The 22549-nt window shown below is 44.4% G+C and overlaps 1 pseudogene; it reads left to right on the forward strand.

Moving 5' to 3' along the window:
* LOC123728080 (glypican-5-like) overlaps positions 1-22027 on the forward strand; it is a 274957-nt pseudogene extending 252930 nt beyond the window's left edge.
* The last annotated feature ends 522 nt before the right edge of the window (positions 22028-22549 follow it).

Below are 22549 nucleotides of genomic sequence, written 5' to 3' on the forward strand. Positions count from 1 at the left end.
CAGGGTATTACGGTACAGAGTCAATGTGGAGGCTATATACAGGGTATTACGGTACAGAGTCAATGTGGAGGCTATATACAGGGGTATCGGTACAGAGTCAATGTGGAGGCTATATACAGGGTATTACGGTACAGAGTCAATGTGGAGGCTATATACTGGGTATTACGGTACAGAGTCAATGTGGAGGCTATATACAGGGTATTACGGTACAGAGTCAATGTGGAGGCTATATACGGGGTATACGGTACAGAGTCAATGTGGAGGCTATATACGGGTATTAGGTACAGAGTCAATGTGGAGGCTATATACTGGGTATTACGGTACAGAGTCAATGTGGAGGCTATATACAGGGTATTACGGTACAGAGTCAATGTGGAGGCTATATACAGGGTATTACGGTACAGAGTCAATGTGGAGGCTATATACAGGGTATTACGGTACAGAGTCAATGTGGAGGCTATATACAGGGTATTACGGTACAGAGTCAATGTGGAGGCTATATACAGGGTATTACGGTACAGAGTCAATGTGGAGGCTATATACAGGGTATTACGGTACAGAGTCAATGTGGAGGCTATATACAGGGTATTACGGTACAGAGTCAATGTGGAGGCTATATACAGGGTATTACGGTACAGAGTCAATGTGGAGGCTATATACAGGGGTACGGTGCAGAGTCAATGTGGAGGCTATATACAGGGGTATACCGGTACAGAGTCAATGTGGAGGCTATATACAGGGTATTACGGTACAGAGTCAATGTGGAGGCTATATACAGGGTATTACGGTACAGAGTCAATGTGGAGGCTATATACAGGGGGTACCGGTACAGAGTCAATGTGGAGGCTATATACTGGGTATTACGGTACAGAGTCAATGTGGAGGCTATATACAGGGGTATTACGGTACAGAGTCAATGTGGAGGCTATATACAGGGTATTACGGTACAGAGTCAATGTGGAGGCTATATACAGGGTATTACGGTACAGAGTCAATGTGGAGGCTATATACGGGTATTACGGTACAGAGTCAATGTGGAGGCTATATACAGGGTATTACGGTACAGAGTCAATGTGGAGGCTATATACAGGGTATTACGGTCAGAGTCAATGTGGAGGCTATATACAGGGTATTACGGTGCAGAGTCAATGTGGAGGCATATACTGGGTATTACGGTACAGAGTCAATGTGGAGGCTATATACGGGTATTACGGTACAGAGTCAATGTGGAGGCTATATACAGGGTATTACGGTACAGAGTCAATGTGGAGGCTATATACTGGGTATTACGGTACAGAGTCAATGTGGAGGCTATATACAGGGTATTACGGTACAGAGTCAATGTGGAGGCTATATACAGGGTATTACGGTACAGAGTCAATGTGGAGGCTATATACTGGGTATTACGGTACAGAGTCAATGTGGAGGCTATATACGGTATTACGGTACAGAGTCAATGTGGAGGCTATATACAGGGTATTACGGTACAGAGTCAATGTGGAGGCTATATACAGGGTATTACGGTACAGAGTCAATGTGGAGGCTATATACAGGGTATTACGGTACAGAGTCAATGTGGAGGCTATATACAGGGTATTACGGTACAGAGTCAATGTGGAGGCTATATACAGGGTATTACGGTACAGAGTCAATGTGGAGGCTATATAGGGTATTACGGTACAGAGTCAATGTGGAGGCTATATACAGGGTATTACGGTACAGAGTCAATGTGGAGGCTATATACAGGGTATTACGGTACAGAGTCAATGTGGAGGCTATATACAGGGTATTACGGTACAGAGTCAATGTGGAGGCTATATACTGTGTATTACGGTACAGAGTCAATGTGGAGGCTATATACAGGGGGTACGGTACAGAGTCAATGTGGAGGCTATATACAGGGGTTACGGTACAGAGTCAATGTGGAGGCTATATACTGGGTATTACGGTACAGAGTCAATGTGGAGGCTATATACAGGGTATTACGGTACAGAGTCAATGTGGAGGCTATATACAAGGGGTACCGGTACAGAGTCAATGTGGAGGCTATATACTGGGTATTACGGTACAGAGTCAATGTGGAGGCTATATACAGGGTATTACGGTACAGAGTCAATGTGGAGGCTATATACAGGGTATTACGGTACAGAGTCAATGTGGAGGCATATACAGGGTGTACGGTACAGAGTCAATGTGGAGGCTATATACAGGGTATTACGGTACAGAGTCAATGTGGAGGCTATATACAGGGTATTACGGTACAGAGTCAATGTGGAGGCTATATACAGGGTATTACGGTACAGAGTCAATGTGGAGGCTATATACAGGGGGTACCGGTACAGAGTCAATGTGGAGGCTATATACAGGGGGTACGGTACAGAGTCAATGTGGAGGCTATATACTGGGTATTACGGTACAGAGTCAATGTGGAGGCTATATACAGGGTATTACGGTACAGAGTCAATGTGGAGGCTATATACAGGGGGGTACCGGTACAGAGTCAATGTGGAGGCTATATACTGGGTATTACGGTACAGAGTCAATGTGGAGGCTATATACAGGGTATTACGGTACAGAGTCAATGTGGAGGCTATATACAGGGTATTACGGTACAGAGTCAATGTGGAGGCTATATACAGGGGGTAACGGTACAGAGTCAATGTGGAGGCTATATACAGGGGGTACGGTACAGAGTCAATGTGGAGGCTATATACTGGGTATTACGGTACAGAGTCAATGTGGAGGCTATATACAGGGTATTACGGTACAGAGTCAATGTGGAGGCTATATACAAGGGGTACCGGTACAGAGTCAATGTGGAGGCTATATACGGGTATTACGGTACAGAGTCAATGTGGAGGCTATATACAGGGTATTACGGTACAGAGTCAATGTGGAGGCTATATACAGGGTATTACGGTACAGAGTCAATGTGGAGGCTATATACAGGGTATTACGGTACAGAGTCAATGTGGAGGCTATACACAGGGGTATTACGGTACAGAGTCAAAGTGGAGGCTATATACAGGGTATTACGGTACAGAGTCAATGTGGAGGCTATATACAGGGTATTACGGTACAGAGTCAATGTGGAGGCTATATACAGGGGGTACCGGTACAGAGTCAATGTGGAGGCTATATACAGGGGTATTCCGGTACAGAGTCAATGTGGAGGCTATATACTGGGTATTACGGTACAGAGTCAATGTGGAGGCTATATACAGGGTATTACGGTACAGAGTCAATGTGGAGGCTATATACAGGGGGTACCGGTACAGAGTCAATGTGGAGGCTATATACTGGGTATTACGGTACAGAGTCAATGTGGAGGCTATATACAGGGGTATTACGGTACAGAGTCAATGTGGAGGCTATATACAGGGTATTACGGTACAGAGTCAATGTGGAGGCTATATACTGGGTATTACGGTACAGAGTCAATGTGGAGGCTATATACAGGGTATTACGGTACAGAGTCAATGTGGAGGCTATATACAGGGGTACGGTACAGAGTCAATGTGGAGGCTATATACAGGGTATTACGGTACAGAGTCATTGTGGAGGCTATATACAGGGTATTACGGTACAGAGTCAATGTGGAGGCTATATACAGGGTATTACGGTACAGAGTCAATGTGGAGGCTATATACAGGGTATTACGGTACAGAGTCAATGTGGAGGCTATATACAGGGTATTACGGTACAGAGTCAATGTTGAGGCTATATACAGGGGTATTCCGGTACAGAGTCAATGTGGAGGCTATATACAGGGGATACCGGTACAGAGTCAATGTGGAGGCTATATACTGGGTATTACGGTACAGAGTCAATGTGGAGGCTATATACAGGGTATTACGGTACAGAGTCAATGTGGAGGCTATATACAGGGGTCCGGTACAGAGTCAATGTGGAGGCTATATACTGGGTATTACGGTACAGAGTCAATGTGGAGGCTATATACAGGGTATTACGGTACAGAGTCAATGTGGAGGCTATATACAGGGTATTACGGTACAGAGTCAATGTGGAGGCTATATACTGGGTATTACGGTACAGAGTCAATGTGGAGGCTATATACAGGGTATTACGGTACAGAGTCAATGTGGAGGCTATATACAGGGTATTACGGTACAGAGTCAATGTGGAGGCTATATACAGGGTATTACGGTACAGAGTCAATGTGGAGGCTATATACTGGGTATTACGGTACAGAGTCAATGTGGAGGCTATATACAGGGTATTACGGTACAGAGTCAATTTGGAGGCTATATACAGGGTATTACGGTACAGAGTCAATGTGGAGGCTATATACAGGGTATTACGGTACAGAGTCAATGTGGAGGCTATATACAGGGTATTACGGTACAGAGTCAATGTGGAGGCTATATACTGGGTATTACGGTACAGAGTCAATGTGGAGGCTATATACTGGGTATTACGGTACAGAGTCAATGTGGAGGCTATATACTGGGTATTACGGTACAGAGTCAATGTGGAGGCTATATACAGGGTATTACGGTACAGAGTCAATGTGGAGGCTATATACTGGGTATTACGGTACAGAGTCAATGTGGAGGCTATATACAGGGTATACGGTACAGAGTCAATGTGGAGGCTATATACAGGGTATTACGGTACAGAGTCAATGTGGAGGCTATATACTGGGTATTACGGTACAGAGTCAATGTGGAGGCTATATACTGGGTATTACGGTACAGAGTCAATGTGGAGGCTATATACAGGGTATTACGGTACAGAGTCAATGTGGAGGCTATATACAGGGTATTACGGTACAGAGTCAATGTGGAGGCTATATACAGGGTATTACGGTACAGAGTCAATGTGGAGGTTATATACAGGGTATTACGGTACAGAGTCAATGTGGAGGCTATATACAGGGTATTACGGTACAGAGTCAATGTGGAGGCTATATACAGGGTATTACGGTACAGAGTCAATGTGGAGGCTATATACTGGGTATTACGGTACAGAGTCAATGTGGAGGCTATATACAGGGTATTACGGTACAGAGTCAATGTGGAGGCTATATACAGGGTATTACGGTACAGAGTCAATGTGGAGGCTATATACAGGGTATTACGGTACAGAGTCAATGTGGAGGCTATACAGGGGGTACCGGTACAGAGTCAATGTGGAGGCTATATACAGGGGGTACCGGTACAGAGTCAATGTGGAGGCTATATACTGGGTATTACGGTACAGAGTCAATGTGGAGGCTATATACAGGGTATTACGGTACAGAGTCAATGTGGAGGCTATATACAAGGGGTACCGGTACAGAGTCAATGTGGAGGCTATATACTGGGTATTACGGTACAGAGTCAATGTGGAGGCTATATACAGGGTATTACGGTACAGAGTCAATGTGGAGGCTATATACAGGGTATTACGGTACAGAGTCAATGTGGAGGCTATATACAGGGTATTACGGTACAGAGTCAATGTGGAGGCTATATACAGGGTATTACGGTACAGAGTCAATGTGGAGGCTATATACAGGGTATTACGGTACAGAGTCAATGTGGAGGCTATATACAGGGTATTACGGTACAGAGTCAATGTGGAGGCTATATACAGGGGGTACCGGTACAGAGTCAATGTGGAGGCTATATACAGGGGGTACCGGTACAGAGTCAATGTGGAGGCTATATACTGGGTATTACGGTACAGAGTCAATGTGGAGGCTATATACAGGGTATTACGGTACAGAGTCAATGTGGAGGCTATATACAGGGGTACCGGTACAGAGTCAATGTGGAGGCTATATACTGGGTATTACGGTACAGAGTCAATGTGGAGGCTATATACAGGGTATTACGGTACAGAGTCAATGTGTAGGCTATATACAGGGTATTACGGTACAGAGTCAATGTGGAGGCTATATACTGGGTATTACGGTACAGAGTCAATATACAGGGTATTACGGTACAGAGTCAATGTGGAGGCTATATACAGGGGGTACCGGTACAGAGTCAATGTGGAGGCTATATACAGGGTATTACGGTACAGAGTCATTGTGGAGGCTATATACAGGGTATTACGGTACAGAGTCAATGTGGAGGCTATATACAGGGTATTACGGTACAGAGTCAATGTGGAGGCTATATACAGGGTATTACGGTACAGAGTCAATGTGGAGGCTATATACAGGGTATTACGGTACAGAGTCAATGTTGAGGCTATATACAGGGGGTACCGGTACAGAGTCAATGTGGAGGCTATATACAGGGGGTACCGGTACAGAGTCAATGTGGAGGCTATATACTGGGTATTACGGTACAGAGTCAATGTGGAGGCTATATACAGGGTATTACGGTACAGAGTCAATGTGGAGGCTATATACAGGGGGTACCGGTACAGAGTCAATGTGGAGGCTATATACTGGGTATTACGGTACAGAGTCAATGTGGAGGCTATATACAGGGTATTACGGTACAGAGTCAATGTGGAGGCTATATACAGGGTATTACGGTACAGAGTCAATGTGGAGGCTATATACTGGGTATTACGGTACAGAGTCAATGTGGAGGCTATATACAGGGTATTACGGTACAGAGTCAATGTGGAGGCTATATACAGGGGGTACCGGTACAGAGTCAATGTGGAGGCTATATACTGGGTATTACGGTACAGAGTCAATGTGGAGGCTATATACTGGGTATTACGGTACAGAGTCAATGTGGAGGCTATATACTGGGTATTACGCTACAGAGTCAATGTGGAGGCTATATACTGGGTATTACGGTACAGAGTCAATGTGGAGGCTATATACAGGGTATTACGGTACAGAGTCAATGTGGAGGCTATATACAGGGTATTACGGTACAGAGTCAATGTGGAGGCTATATACAGGGTGTTACGGTACAGAGTCAATGTGGAGGCTATATACAGGGTATTACGGTACAGAGTCAATGTGGAGGCTATATACAGGGTATTACGGTACAGAGTCAATGTGGAGGCTATATACTGGGTATTACGGTACAGAGTCAATGTGGAAGCTATATACAGGGTATTACGGTACAGAGTCAATGTGGAGGCTATATACTGGGTATTACGGTACAGAGTCAATGTGGAGGCTATATACAGGGTATTACGGTACAGAGTCAATGTGGAGGCTATATACAGGGGGTACCGGTACAGAGTCAATGTATAGGCTATATACAGGGTATTACGGTACAGAGTCAATGTGGAGGCTATATACAGGGGTTACCGGTACAGAGTCAATGTGGAGGCTATATACAGGGTATTATTGTACAGAGTCAATGTGGAGGCTATATACAGGGGGTACCGGTACAGAGTCAATGTGGAGGCTATATACAGGGGGTACCGGTACAGAGTCAATGTGGAGGCTATATACTGGGTATTACGGTACAGAGTCAATGTGGAGGCTATATACAGGGTATTACGGTACAGAGTCAATGTGGAGGCTATATACAAGGGGTACCGGTACAGAGTCAATGTGGAGGCTATATACTGGGTATTACGGTACAGAGTCAATGTGGAGGCTATATACAGGGTATTACGGTACAGAGTCAATGTGGAGGCTATATACAGGGTATTACGGTACAGAGTCAATGTGGAGGCTATATACAGGGGTATTACGGTACAGAGTCAATGTGGAGGCTATATACAGGGTATTACGGTACAGAGTCAATGTGGAGGCTATATACAGGGGTATTACGGTACAGAGTCAATGTGGAGGCTATATACAGGGTATTACGGTACAGAGTCAATGTGGAGGCTATATACAGGGGGTACCGGTACAGAGTCAATGTGGAGGCTATATACAGGGGGTACCGGTACAGAGTCAATGTGGAGGCTATATACTGGGTATTACGGTACAGAGTCAATGTGGAGGCTATATACAGGGTATTACGGTACAGAGTCAATGTGGAGGCTATATACAGGGGGTACCGGTACAGAGTCAATGTGGAGGCTATATACTGGGTATTACGGTACAGAGTCAATGTGGAGGCTATATACAGGGTATTACGGTACAGAGTCAATGTGTAGGCTATATACAGGGTATTATGGTACAGAGTCAATGTGGAGGCTATATACTGGGTATTACGGTACAGAGTCAATGTGGAGGCTATATACAGGGTATTACGGTACAGAGTCAATGTGGAGGCTATATACAGGGGGTACCGGTACAGAGTCAATGTGGAGGCTATATACAGGGTATTACGGTACAGAGTCATTGTGGAGGCTATATACAGGGTATTACGGTACAGAGTCAATGTGGAGGCTATATACAGGGTATTACGGTACAGAGTCAATGTGGAGGCTATATACAGGGTATTACGGTACAGAGTCAATGTGGAGGCTATATACAGGGTATTACGGTACAGAGTCAATGTTGAGGCTATATACAGGGGGTACCGGTACAGAGTCAATGTGGAGGCTATATACAGGGGGTACCGGTACAGAGTCAATGTGGAGGCTATATACTGGGTATTACGGTACAGAGTCAATGTGGAGGCTATATACAGGGTATTACGGTACAGAGTCAATGTGGAGGCTATATACAGGGGGTACCGGTACAGAGTCAATGTGGAGGCTATATACTGGGTATTACGGTACAGAGTCAATGTGGAGGCTATATACAGGGTATTACGGTACAGAGTCAATGTGGAGGCTATATACAGGGTATTACGGTACAGAGTCAATGTGGAGGCTATATACTGGGTATTACGGTACAGAGTCAATGTGGAGGCTATATACAGGGTATTACGGTACAGAGTCAATGTGGAGGCTATATACAGGGGGTACCGGTACAGAGTCAATGTGGAGGCTATATACTGGGTATTACGGTACAGAGTCAATGTGGAGGCTATATACTGGGTATTACGGTACAGAGTCAATGTGGAGGCTATATACTGGGTATTACGGTACAGAGTCAATGTGGAGGCTATATACTGGGTATTACGGTACAGAATCAATGTGGAGGCTATATACTTGGGGTACCGGTACAGAGTCAATGTGGAGGCTATATACAGGGTGTACCGGTACAGAGTCAATGTGGAGGCTATATACAGGGGGTATCGGTACAGAGTCAATGTGGAGGCTATATACAGGGGGTACCGGTACAGAGTCAATGTGGAGGCTATATACAGGGGGTACCGGTACAGAGTCAATGTGGAGGCTATATACAGGGGGTACGTGTACAGAGTCAATGTGGAGGCTATATACAGGGGGTACCGGTACAGAGTCATTGTGGAGGCTATATACAGGGGGTACCGGTACAGAGTCAATGTGGAGGCTATATACAGGGGGTACCGGTACAGAGTCAATGTGGAGGCTATATACAGGGGGTACCGGTACAGAGTCAATGTGGAGGCTATATACAGGGTGTTACGGTACAGAGTCAATGTGGAGGCTATATACAGGGTGTACAGGTTAGTTGAGGTAATTTGTACATGTAGGTGGGGGTGAAGTGACTATGCATAGATAATAAACAGCGAGTAGCAGCAGTGTAAAAATATAAATGGGGGGGTCAATGTAAATTGTCCGCTGGCCATTTTATTAATTAATAAAATAAAGTCTAATGGCTTTGGGGTAGAAGCTGTTGAGGAGCCTTTTGGTCCTAGACTTGGCGCTCCGGTACCGCTTGCCGTGCTGTAGCAGAGAAAACAGTCCATAACTTTGGTGACTGGAGTCTCTGACAATTTTATGGGCTTTCCTCTGACACCGCCTGGTATATAGGTCCTGGATGGCAGGAAGCTTGGCCCCAGTGATGTACTGGGCCGTACGTACTATCCTCTGTAGCGCCTCACGGTCAGATGCCGAGCAGTTGCCATACCAGGCGGTGATGCAACCCGTCAGGATGCTCTCGATGGTGCAGATATAGAACCTTTTGAGGATCTGGGGACCCATGCCAAATCTTTTCAATCTCCTGAGGGGGAAAAGGTGTCGTCATGCCCTCTTCACGGCTGTCTTGGTGTGCTTGGACCATGATAGTTTGTTGGTGATGTGGACTACAAGGAACTTGAAACTCTCGACCTGCTCCACTACAGCCCAATCGATGTTTATGGGGGCCGGTTCGGCCCACCTTTTCCTGCAGTCCACAATCATCTCCTTTGTCTTGCTCACATTGAGGGAGAGGTTGTTGTCCTGGCATCACACTGCCAGTTCTCTGACCTCCTCCCTATAGGCCGTCTCATCGTTGTCGGTGATCAGGCCTACCACTGTTGTGTCGTCAGACAGCAGCTACTCTTCCTGGGGTTTATTATGGATCCTCATTAGTTCCTGCCGAGGCAGCAGCTACTCTTCCTGGGGTTTATTATGGATCCCCATTAGTTCCTGTCAAGGCAGCAGCTACTCTTCCTGGGGTTTATTATGGATCCCCATTAGTTCCTGCCAAGGCAGCAGCTACTCTTCCTGGGGTTTATTATGGATCCCCATTAGTTCCTGCCAAGGCAGCAGCTACTCTTCCTGGGGTTTATTATGGATCCCCATTAGTTCCTGGCCAAGGCAGCAGCTACTCTTCCTGGGGTTTATTATGGATCCCCATTAGTTCCTGCCAAGGCAGCAGCTACTCTTCCTGGGGTTTATTATGGATCCCCATTAGTTCCTGCCAAGGCAGCAGCTACTCTTCCTGTGGTTTATTATGGATCCCCATTAGTTCCTGCCAAGGCAGCAGCTACTCTTCCTGGGGTTTATTATGGATCCCCATTAGTTCCTGCCAAGGCAGCAGCTACTCTTCCTGTGGTTTATTATGGATCCCCATTAGTTCCTGCCAAGGCAGCAGCTACTCTTCCTGGGGTTTATTATGGATCCCCATTAGTTCCTGCCAAGGCAGCAGCTACTCTTCCTGGGGTTTATTATGGATCCCTATTAGTTCCTGCCAAGGCAGCAGCTACTCTTCCTGGGGGTTTATTATGGATCCCCATTAGTTCCTGCCAAGGCAGCAGCTACTCTTCCTGGGGTTTATTATGGATCCCCATTAGTTCCTGCCAAGGCAGCAGCTACTCTTCCTGGGGTTTATTATGGATCCCCATTAGTTCCTGCCAAGGCAGCAGCTACTCTTCCTGGGGTTTATTATGGATCCCCATTAGTTCCTGCCAAGGCAGCAGCTACTCTTCCTGGGGTTTAGTATGTACAGGGCAGTTATACAGGGCAGTTATACAGGGCTGTTATACAGGGCAGTTACACAGGGCAGTTACACAGGGCAGTTACACAGGGCAGTTATACAGGGCAGTTAAACAGGGCAGTTATACAGGGCAGTTATACAGGGCAGTTGTACAGGGCAGTTGTACAGGGCAGTTATACAGGGCAGTTATACAGGGCAGTTATAAAGGGCAGTCACACAGGGCAGTCAAACAGGGCAGTTATACAGGGCAGTTATACAGGGCAGTTATACAGGGCAGTTATACAGGGCAGTTGTACAGGGCAGTTGTACAGGGCAGTTACACAGGGCAGTTAAACAGGGCAGTTATACAGGGCAGTAACACAGGGCAGTTATAAAGGGCAGTCAAACAGGGCAGTTATACAGGGCAGTCACACAGGGCAGTAACACAGGGCAGTTAAACAGGGCAGTTATACAGGGCAGTAACACAGGGCAGTTAAACAGGGAAGTTGCCTCTTTTTGCCGCGTTATTGAGGAAACATGTACTGACTGTGACTGAGATACTGTATGTGGTCGTCCCTCCAAGCTGTGATGAATGTGTTGACTTTAAACTGTGTTGGATCAGAGCGTGTGCTAAAATTACTCCAAACGTAAACAGACTCTGAACAAAACACAGCAGGGAGACGAGACGCCGCGGCCTCTGTAGACGTTTAATTCCTCTCCGCTCGCGTCGTTTTATATCCACGTTAGCGCCTGTCAATAAAGAGCCGCGTCCGTCGAGACCCAGATTCCGTGTCTTCGACGTTTTTGTGTTTCTGTAAAAAACACGATTAATCATGTAGATTTTCTGTATTGGGAAGCGTTCCGTCGCCCCGACAGACTGATGCGTTTATCAGCGCTCTCAGAGATGCTTTTGTCTCGGAGAATATTTATATATCTCTCAGATTGTCTGCAAAACCAGATATTATTGTGAAAATGAATAAGTCGAGGTTTAAATGAAGGGCATGAAAAAGACAACGATATCACTTTTTAAAACCTTACAAGCATTCTGCTAGTCATGGATTTATCTACTGTTAGCAGACTGGTTAGCATTCTGCTAGTTATGGATTTATCTACTGTTAGCAGACTGGTTAGCATTCTGCTAGTCATGGATTTATCTACTGTTAGCAGACTGGTTAGCATTCTGCTAGTCATGGATTTATCTACTGTTAGCAGACTGGTTAGCATTCTGCTAGTCATGGATTTATCTACTGTTAGCAGACTGGTTAGCATTCTGCTAGTTATGGATTTATCTACTGTTAGCAGACTGGTTAGCATTCTGCTAGTCATGGATTTATCTACTGTTAGCAGACTGGTTAGCATTCTGCTAGTCATGGATTTATCTACTGTTAGCAGACTGGTTAGCATTCTGCTAGTTATGGATTTATCTACTGTTAGCAGACTGGTTAGCATTCTGCTAGTCATGGATTTATCTACTGTTAGCAGACTGGTTAGCATTCTGCTAGTCATGGATTTATCTACTGTTAGCAGACTGGTTAGCATTCTGCTAGTCATGGATTTATCTACTGTTAGCAGACTGGTTAGCATTCTGCTAGTCATGGATTTATCTACTGTTAGCAGACTGGTTAGCATTCTGCTAGTTATGGATTTATCTACTGTTAGCAGACTGGTTAGCATTCTGCTAGTCATGGATTTATCTACTGTTAGCAGACTGGTTAGCATTCTGCTAGTCATGGATTTATCTACTGTTAGCAGACTGGTTAGCATTCTGCTAGTCATGGATTTATCTACTGTTAGCAGACTGGTTAGCATTCTGCTAGTCATGGATTTATCTACTGTTAGCAGACTGGTTAGCATTCTGCTAGTCATGGATTTATCTACTGTTAGCAGACTGGTTAGCATTCTGCTAGTCATGGATTTATCTACTGTTAGCAGACTGGTTAGCATTCTGCTAGTTATGGATTTATCTACTGTTAGCAGACTGGTTAGCATTCTGCTAGTCATGGATTTATCTACTGTTAGCAGACTGGTTAGCATTCTGCTAGTTATGGATTTATCTACTGTTAGCAGACTGGTTAGCATTCTGCTAGTCATGGATGTATCTACTGTTAGCAGACTGGTTAGCATTCTGCTAGTCATGGATTTATCTACTGTTAGCAGACTGGTTAGCATTCTGCTAGTCATGGATTTATCTACTGTTAGCAGACTGGTTAGCATTCTGCTAGTCATGTAGTTGGATTTACCTACTGTAACTAGTAAAGATATGGTTAGCATTCTGCTAGTCATGTAGTTGGATTTATCTACTGTAACTAGTAAAGATATGGTTAGCATTCTGCTAGTCATGTAGTTGGATTTATCTACTGTTACTAGTAAATATATGGTTAGCATTCTGCTAGTCATGTAGTTGGATTTATCTACTGTAACTAGTAAAGATATGGTCAGCAGACTGCTAGTCATGTAGATTTACTACCTTAGTATAGATACAGACTATTATAATAAGGTAGTATAGATACAGCAGACTATTATAATAAGGTAGTATTGATACAGACTATTATAATAAGGTAGTATAGATACAGACTATTATAATAAGGTAGTATAGATACAGCAGACTATTATAATAAGGTAGTATAGATACAGCAGACTATTATAATAAGGTAGTATAGATACAGACTATTATTATAAGGTAGTATAGATACAGACTATTATTATAAGGTAGTATAGATACAGTAGACGAAAGGAGAGCCTGGAAGAACAGCTAGCTAAAGGAGAGCCTGGAAGAACAGCTAGCTAGCTAAAGGAGAGCAGCTAGCTAGCCAGCTAGCTAAAGGAGAGCCTGGAAGAACAGCTAGCTAGCCAGCTAGCTAGAGGAGAGCCCTGGAAGAACAGCTAGCCAGCTAGCTAAAGGAGAGCCTGGAAGAACAGCTAGCTAGCTAAAGGAGAGCCTTGAGGAACAGCTAGCTAGCTAAAAGAGAGCCTTGAGGAACAGCTAGTTAGCTAAAAGAGAGCCTTGAGGAACAGCTAGCTAGCTAAAAGAGAGTAGGGAAGAACAGCTAGCCAGCTAGCTAAAGGAGAGCCTTGAGGAACAGCTAGCTAGCTAGCTAAAAGAGAGTAGGGAAGAACAGCTAGCCAGCTAGCTAAAGGAGAGTCTGGAAGAACAGCTAGCTAGCTAAAGGAGAGCCTTGAGGAACAGCTAGCTAGCTAAAGGAGAGCCTTGAGGAACAGCTAGCTAGCTAAAGGAGAGCCTTGAGGAACAGCTAGCTAGCTAGCTAAAGGAGAGTCTGGAAGAACAGCTAGCTAGCTAAAGGAGAGCCTTGAGGAACAGCTAGCTAGCTAGCTAAAAGAGAGCCTTGAGGAACAGCTAGCCAGCTAAAGGAGAGCCTTGAGGAACAGCTAGCTAGCTAAAGGAGAGCCTTGAGGAACAGCTAGCTAGCTAAAAGAGAGTAGGGAAGAACAGCTAGCTAGCTAAAGGAGAGTCTGGAAGAACAGCTAGCTAGCTAAAGGAGAGCCTTGAGGAACAGCTAGTTAGCTAAAAGAGAGCCTTGAGGAACAGCTAGCTAGCTAAAAGAGAGTAGGGAAGAACAGCTAGCCAGCTAGCTAAAGGAGAGCCTTGAGGAACAGCTAGCTAGCTAGCTAAAAGAGAGTAGGGAAGAACAGCTAGCCAGCTAGCTAAAGGAGAGTCTGGAAGAACAGCTAGCTAGCTAAAGGAGAGCCTTGAGGAACAGCTAGCTAGCTAAAGGAGAGCCTTGAGGAACAGCTAGCTAGCTAAAGGAGAGCCTTGAGGAACAGCTAGCTAGCTAAAAGAGAGTAGGGAAGAACAGCTAGCCAGCTAGCTAAAGGAGAGCCTTGAGGAACAGCTAGCTAGCTAGCTAAAGGAGAGCCTGGAAGAACAGCTAGCTAGCTAAAGGAGAGCCTTGAGGAACAGCTAGCTAGCTAAAGGAGAGCCTTGAGGAACAGCTAGCTAGCTAAAGGAGAGCCTTGAGGAACAGCTAGCTAGCTAGCTAAAAGAGAGCCTTGAGGAACAGCTAGCCAGCTAGCTAAAGGAGAGCCTTGAGGAACAGCTAGCTAGCTAAAGGAGAGCCTTGAGGAACAGCTAGCTAGCTAAAAGAGAGTAGGGAAGAACAGCTAGCTAGCTAAAGGAGAGTCTGGAAGAACAGCTAGCTAGCTAAAGGAGAGCCTGGAAGAACAGCTAGCTAGCTAAAGGAGAGCCTTGAGGAACAGCTAGCTAGCTAAAAGAGAGTAGGGAAGAACAGCTAGCTAGCTAAAGGAGAGTCTGGAAGAACAGCTAGCTAGCTAAAGGAGAGCCTTGAGGAACAGCTAGTTAGCTAAAAGAGAGCCTTGAGGAACAGCTAGCTAGCTAAAGGAGAGCCTTGAGGAACAGCTAGCTAGCTAAAAGAGAGTAGGGGAAGAACAGCTAGCTAGCTAAAGGAGAGTCTGGAAGAACAGCTAGCTAGCTAAAGGAGAGTCTGGAAGAACAGCTAGCTAGCTAAAGGAGAGCCTTGAGGAACAGCTAGCTACTTGTTGATTGTCTTCTTGTTTATTGTTTTCTTCCTCGTAGGATTTGGACCTGTAATTGTAGCCCACTAACGCAGGTGTAACAGAGACCTTGGGCTCTATTCAGTCCGTATCGTGGAAGTTCAGCCCTCAACCCCAATTCACATTACATTTTACATTTTTACATTTTAGTCATTTAGCAGACGCTCTTATCCAGAGCCACAGGGAAGACATTTAAAGGCAATGTTCCTGCGTTGATAATCTGGAAAGGGCCTTTCTGTAGTTTCAGCGATACAGACTTCAGTCACAGACAGACAGGGGAAGAGAATGAGATGTTTAATGTTAGCTTGTTTATTTCTTCAGTGTAGTTTTCTACCAGGACCCGGTTTCCTTGAATGTCTATTGACGCACTCTACGTCACAAATTGCTCCCTGTTCCCTATATAGGGCTCTGGTCTAAAAGTAGTGCACTTCATAGGGCTCTGGTCTAAAGTAGTGCACTATATAGGGCTCTGGTCTAAAGTAGTGCACTACATAGGGCTCTGGTCTAAAGTAGTGCACTACATAGGGCTCTGGTCTAAAGTAGTGCACTATATAGGGCTCTGGTTTAAAGTAGTGCACCACATAGGGCTCTGGTCTAAAGTAGTGCACTATATAGGGCTCTGGTTTAAAGTAGTGCACTACATAGGGCTCTGGTCTAAAGTAGTGCACTATATAGGGCTCTGGTTTAAAGTAGTGCACTACATAGGCTCTGGTCTAAAGTAGTGCACTATATAGGGCTCTGGTTTAAAGTAGTGCACTACATAGGGCTCTGGTCTAAAGTAGTGTACCATATAGGGCTCTGGTCTAAACTAGTGCACTATATAGGGCATAGGGTGCCATTTGGGATGCATTTCACAGTGTTTCCCTTCCCTCTAGTTGTTGACGTCCTGGTTCATGCTGGGGGTTATTGATCATGTTTCCACTCAGGTCCTCCTGATCTAACTACTATCGATTAACAGCGTCATCTTTAGATCTCTCATCTAGTGGCTCTGTTTTCAGACTGTTTCACTCATTTTGACCTCTGAAATCGGCTTGTTGTTGTTGTTGTTACGTGTCCTAAAACCATTACCCTATAAATAGTCTGCGTTTAAAGACCAGGTTACCTGGAAATTACGCAAATAATTTCCGGCACTCAGCAGCCATGGCAACAACAGTGGAGCAGAGAGAGAATTTTTGGTTGAACAGAGAATGATGTTTGGCTTTTTTCACCAGCTGTTCCTCCGTACCAAGTCATGCCTTTATTATGGACGTAAAGGCTGCTGGAGACATTAGCCGTGTTTACAGATTACTACAGATTACTACAGTCGGTAGGAGGGAGAGAGAGAGAGAGAGAGGACTGAGAGAGAGGACTGAGAGAGAGGGAGAGAGGACTGAGGGAGAGGGAGAGAGAGGACTGTCACTGGTATAGAGGGACAGTAAGACCCAGTAATACCTAGCAATATGCTTGTGTTTCTAGCTCCAACAGTAATACCTAGCAATATGCTTGTGTTTCTAGCTCCAACAGTAATACCCAGCAATATACTTGTGTTTCCAGCTCCAACAGTACAGTAATACCCAGCAATATGCTTGTGTTTCCAGCTCCAACAGTACAGTAATACCTAGCAATATGCTTGTGTTTCTAGCTCCAACAGTAATACCCAGCAATATACTTGTGTTTCCAGCTCCAAAAGTACAGTAATACCCAGCAATATGCTTGTGTTTCCAGCTCCAACAGTAATACCTAGCAATATGCTTGTGTTTCTAGCTCCAACAGTAATACCCAGCAATATGCTTGTGTTTCCAGCTCCAACAGTACAGTAATACCCAGCAATATGCTTGTGTTTCCAGCTCCAACAGTAATACCTAGCAATATGCTTGTGTTTCTGGCTCCAACAGTAATACCTAGCAATATGCTTGTGTTTCTAGCTCCAACAGTAATACCCAGCAATATGCTTGTGTTTCTAGCTCCAACAGTAATACCTAACAATATGCTTGTGTTTCTAGCTCCAACAGTAATACCCAGCAATATGCTTGTGTTTCCAACTCCAACAGTAATACCTAGCAATATGCTTGTGTTTCTAGCTCCAACAGTAATACCTAGCAATATGCTTGTGTTTCTAGCTCCAACAGTAATACCTAGCAATATGCTTGTGTTTCCAGCTCCAACAGTAATACCCAGCAATATGCTTGTGTTTCTGGCTCCAACAGTAATACCTAGCAATATGCTTGTGTTTCTAGCTCCAACAGTACAGTAATACCTAGCAATATGCTTGTGTTTCTAGCTCCAACAGTAATACCTAGCAATATGCTTGTGTTTCTAGCTCCAACAGTACAGTAATACCTAGCAATATGCTTGTGTTTCTAGCTCCAACAGTAATACCTAGCAATATGCTTGTGTTTCTAGCTCCAACAGTAATACCTAGCAATATGCTTGTGTTTCCAGCTCCAACAGTAATACCCAGCAATATGCTTGTGTTTCTGGCTCCAACAGTAATACCTAGCAATATGCTTGTGTTTCTAGCTCCAACAGTACAGTAATACCCAGCAATATGCTTGTGTTTCTAGCTCCAACAGTAATACCCAGCAATATGCTTGTGTTTCTAGCTCCAACAGTAATACCTAGCAATATGCTTGTGTTTCCAGCTCCAACAGTAATACCTAGCAATATGCTTGTGTTTCTAGCTCCAACAGTAATACCTAGCAATATGCTTGTGTTTCTAGCTCCAACAGTAATACCCAGCAATATGCTTGTGTTTCCAGCTCCAACAGTAATACCTAGCAATATGCTTGTGTTTCTAGCTCCAACAGTAATACCTAGCAATATGCTTGTGTTTCTAGCTCCAACAGTAATACCTAGCAATATGCTTGTGTTTCTAGCTCCAACAGTACAGTAATACCTAGCAATATGCTTGTGTTTCCAGCTCCAACAGTAATACCCAGCAATATGCTTGTGTTTCTAGCTCCAACAGTACAGTAATACCCAGCAATATGCTTGTGTTTCCAACTCCAACAGTACAGTAATACCCAGCAATATGCTTGTGTTTCCAGCTCCAACAGTAATACCTAGCAATATGCTTGTGTTTCTAGCTCCAACAGTACAGTAATACCCAGCAATATGCTTGTGTTTCTAGCTCCAACAGTAATACCTAGCAATATGCTTGTGTTTCCAGCTCCAACAGTAATACCTAGCAATATGCTTGTGTTTCTAGCTCCAACAGTAATACCTAGCAATATGCTTGTGTTTCTAGCAATAGATAACAATACACACGTAATCCACAAAATAAGAAATATATAAAGTTGTAGTCAGAAGTTTACATCCACTTCGGGTTGGAGTCGTTAAAACTCGTTTTTCAACCACTCCACAAATTTCTTGTTATCAAACTATAGTTTTGGCAAGTCGGTTAGGACATCTACTTTGTGCATGACACAAATCATTTTTCCAACAATTGTTTACAGACGGATTATTTCACTTATAATTCACTGTATCACAATTCCAGTGGGTCAGAAGTTTACATACACTAAATTGACTGTGTCTTTAAACAGCTTTGAAAATACCAGAAAATGGTGTCATGGCTTTAGAAGCTTCTGATAGGCTAATTGACATAATTTGAGTCAATTGGAGGTGTACCTGTGGATGTATTTCAAGGCCGACCTTTAAACTCAGTGCCTCTTTGCTTGACAAATCAAAAGATATCAGCCAAGACTTCAGAAAACAAATTGTAGACCTCCACGAGTCTGGTTCATCCTTGGGAGCAATTTCCAAACGCCTGAAGGGACCACGTTCATCTGTACAAACAATAGTACGCAAGTATAAACACCATGGGACCACGCAGCTGTCATACCGCTCAGGAAGGAGACACGTTCTGTCTCCTAGAGATGAACGTACTGTGGTGCGAAAAGTGCAAATCAATCCCAGAACAACAGCAAAGGACCTTGTGAAGATGCTGGAGGAAACAGGTACAAAAGTATCTATATCCACAGTAAAACGACTCTTATATCGACATAACCTGAAAGGTCGCTCAGCAAGGAAGAAGCCACTGCTCCAAAACCGCCATAAAAAAGCCAGACTACGGTTTGCAACTGCACATGGGGACAAAGATCGTACTTTTTGGAGAAATGTCCTCTGGTCTGATGAAACAAAAATAGAACTGTTTGGCCATAATGACCATCGTTATGTTTGGAGGAAAAAGGGGGGAGGCTTGCAAGCCGAAGAACACCATCCCAACCGTGAAGCACGGGGGTGGCAGCATCATGTTGTGGGGGTGCTTTGCTGCAGGAGGGACTGGTGCACTTCACAAAATTGATGGCATCATGAGGAAGGGAAAATTATTTGGAAATATATTGAACCAACATCTCAAGACATCAGTCAGGAAGTTAAAGCTTGGTCACAGATGGGTCTTCCAAATGGACAATGACCCCAAGCATACTTCCAAAGTTGTGTATACCATCGGTATTAGGGCTGATGGTGACAGTGGGTTACAGTATTAGGGCTGATGGTGACAGTGGGTTACAGTATTAGGGCTGATAGTGACAGTGGCTTACAGTATTAGGGCTGATGGTGACAGTGGGTTACAGTATTAGGGCTGATGGTGACTGTGGGTTACAGTATTAGGGCTGATGGTGACAGTGGGTTACAGTATTAGGGCTGATGGTGACTGTGGGTTACAGTATTAGGGCTGATGTTGACAGTGGGTTACAGTATCAGGGCTGATGTTGACAGTGGGTTACAGTATTAGGGCTGATGGTGAACAGTGGGTTACAGTATTAGGGCTGATGGTACAGTATGTTACAGTATTAGGGCTGATGGTGACAGTGGTTTACGGTATTAGGGCTGATGGTCCAGTGGGTTACAGTATTAGGGGTGATGGTGTCAGTGGGTTACAGTATTAGGGCTGATGGTGAGTGGGTTACAGTATTAGGGCTGCTGGTGACAGTGGGTTACAGTATTAGGGCTGATGGTGAGTGGGTTACAGTATTAGGGCTGATGGTGACAGTGGGTTACAGTATTAGGGCTGCTGGTGACAGTATGTTACAGTATTAGGGCTGATGGTGACAGTGGGTTACAGTATTAGGGCTGATGGTAACAGTGGGTTACAGTATTAGGGGTGATGGTGACAGTGGGTTACAGTATTAGGGCTGATGGTGACAGTGGGTTACAGTATTAGGGCTGATGGTGACTGTGGGTTACAGTATTAGGGCTGATGTTGACAGTGGGTTACAGTATCAGGGCTGATGTTGACAGTGGGTTACAGTATCAGGGCTGATGGTGACAGTGGGTTACAGTATTAGGGCTGATGGTGACAGTGGGTTACAGTATTAGGGGCTGATGGTGACAGTGGGTTACAGTATTAGGGCTGATGGTGACTGTGGGTTACAGTATTAGGGCTGATGTTGACAGTGGGTTACAGTATCGGGGCTGATGTTGACAGTGGGTTACAGTATCAGGGCTGATGGTGACAGTGGGTTACAGTATTAGGGCTGATGGTGACAGTGGGTTACAGTATTAGGGCTGATGGTGACAGTGAGTTACAGTATCAGGGCTGATGGTGACAGTGGGTTACAGTATCAGGGCTGATGGTGACAGTATGTTACAGCAGTGATAAAATATGCCCAATGTTTTTGAAGGTGCTCAGCCACAGTTTATCTACTACAGCCTTTCTGTCTATTGTCTCAGAGTCTGTCTTAGTCGCCCTAAACCAAGCCAACACCGTGTTACAGTATTGAATTTTACAGTCAGAAAAAGACACCTATATTGTTCTGACTGTAGTCTTCTCTTTGTCTCTTCTCTCTCTCTCTCAGCGGATCCAGGGAGCGACCGCAGTCATCACCCCCAGGGAGAGGACTCTGAAACGGGGGACAGATCCAGCTCACAGGCCCTCGGATCACAAGCAGCCACACGTCTACTGGCCTTGGTGTTGACTTCGCTACTGACGACACTTTACATGTACCTACCTAGCTGTTAACGTCAACAATCTGCTGGTGACCCCCCTTCCAAACGCTTTCATTTCCTGTTACCTGTGGACCCGTCTGAGGTGAAGAGGAGGGTAAAGAGAACCTCTAGACGTTCTAGAACTAGAACAGAACTGTGTCTGATGTTCTAGAAGGAGACGGGATGATGTCAGACAGGAAGAGGATATGACAATCATATATATATATATACCTGACTATACCTGCCATTAAGTTTCACTAACAACCTAATACTGAGATATTTAACAAAGTCTAATGTCTCTGGCCTGAAATACTCTCCTCCTCTTAAAACATTTTTTTATCATGTAAAAAAGGGGAAAATAATGTCATTGTATTTCATTGATAATATAAACTACCGTTCAAAAAGTCTTGGGGTCACTTAGAAATGTCCTTGTTTTTGAAGGAAACAGAAGAATAAAAAATGGTCCATTTTTAAAATAAACATAAAATTGATCAGAAATACAGCGTAGACATTGTTAATGTTGTAAATGACTATTGTAGCTGGAAACGGCTGATTTTTAATGGAATATCTACATAGGCGTTCAGAGGCCCATTATCAGCAACCATCACTCCTGTGTTCCAATGGCACGTTGTGTTAGCTAATCCAAGTTTATCATTTTAAAAAGGCTAATTGATCATTAGAAAACCCTTCTGCAATTGATGTTAGCACAGCTGAAACACTGTTGTACTGATTAAAGAAGCAATAAAACTGGCCTTCTTAAGACTAGTTGAGTATCTGGAGCATCAGCATTTGTGGGTTCGATTACAGGCTCAAAATAGCCAGAAACAAATAACTTTCTTCTGAAACTTGTCAGTCTATTCTTGTTCTGAGAAATGAAGGCTATTTCATGCGAGAAATTGCCAAGAAACTGAAGATCTCGTACAACGCTGTGTACTACTCCCTTCACAGAACAGCGCAAACTGGATCTAACCAGAATAGAAAGAGGAGTGGGAGGCCCCGGTGCACAACTGAGCAAGAGGA

Source organism: Salmo salar, chromosome ssa17, assembly GCF_905237065.1.
Source record: "Salmo salar chromosome ssa17, Ssal_v3.1, whole genome shotgun sequence".
Taxonomy (NCBI): Eukaryota; Metazoa; Chordata; class Actinopteri; order Salmoniformes; family Salmonidae; genus Salmo; species Salmo salar.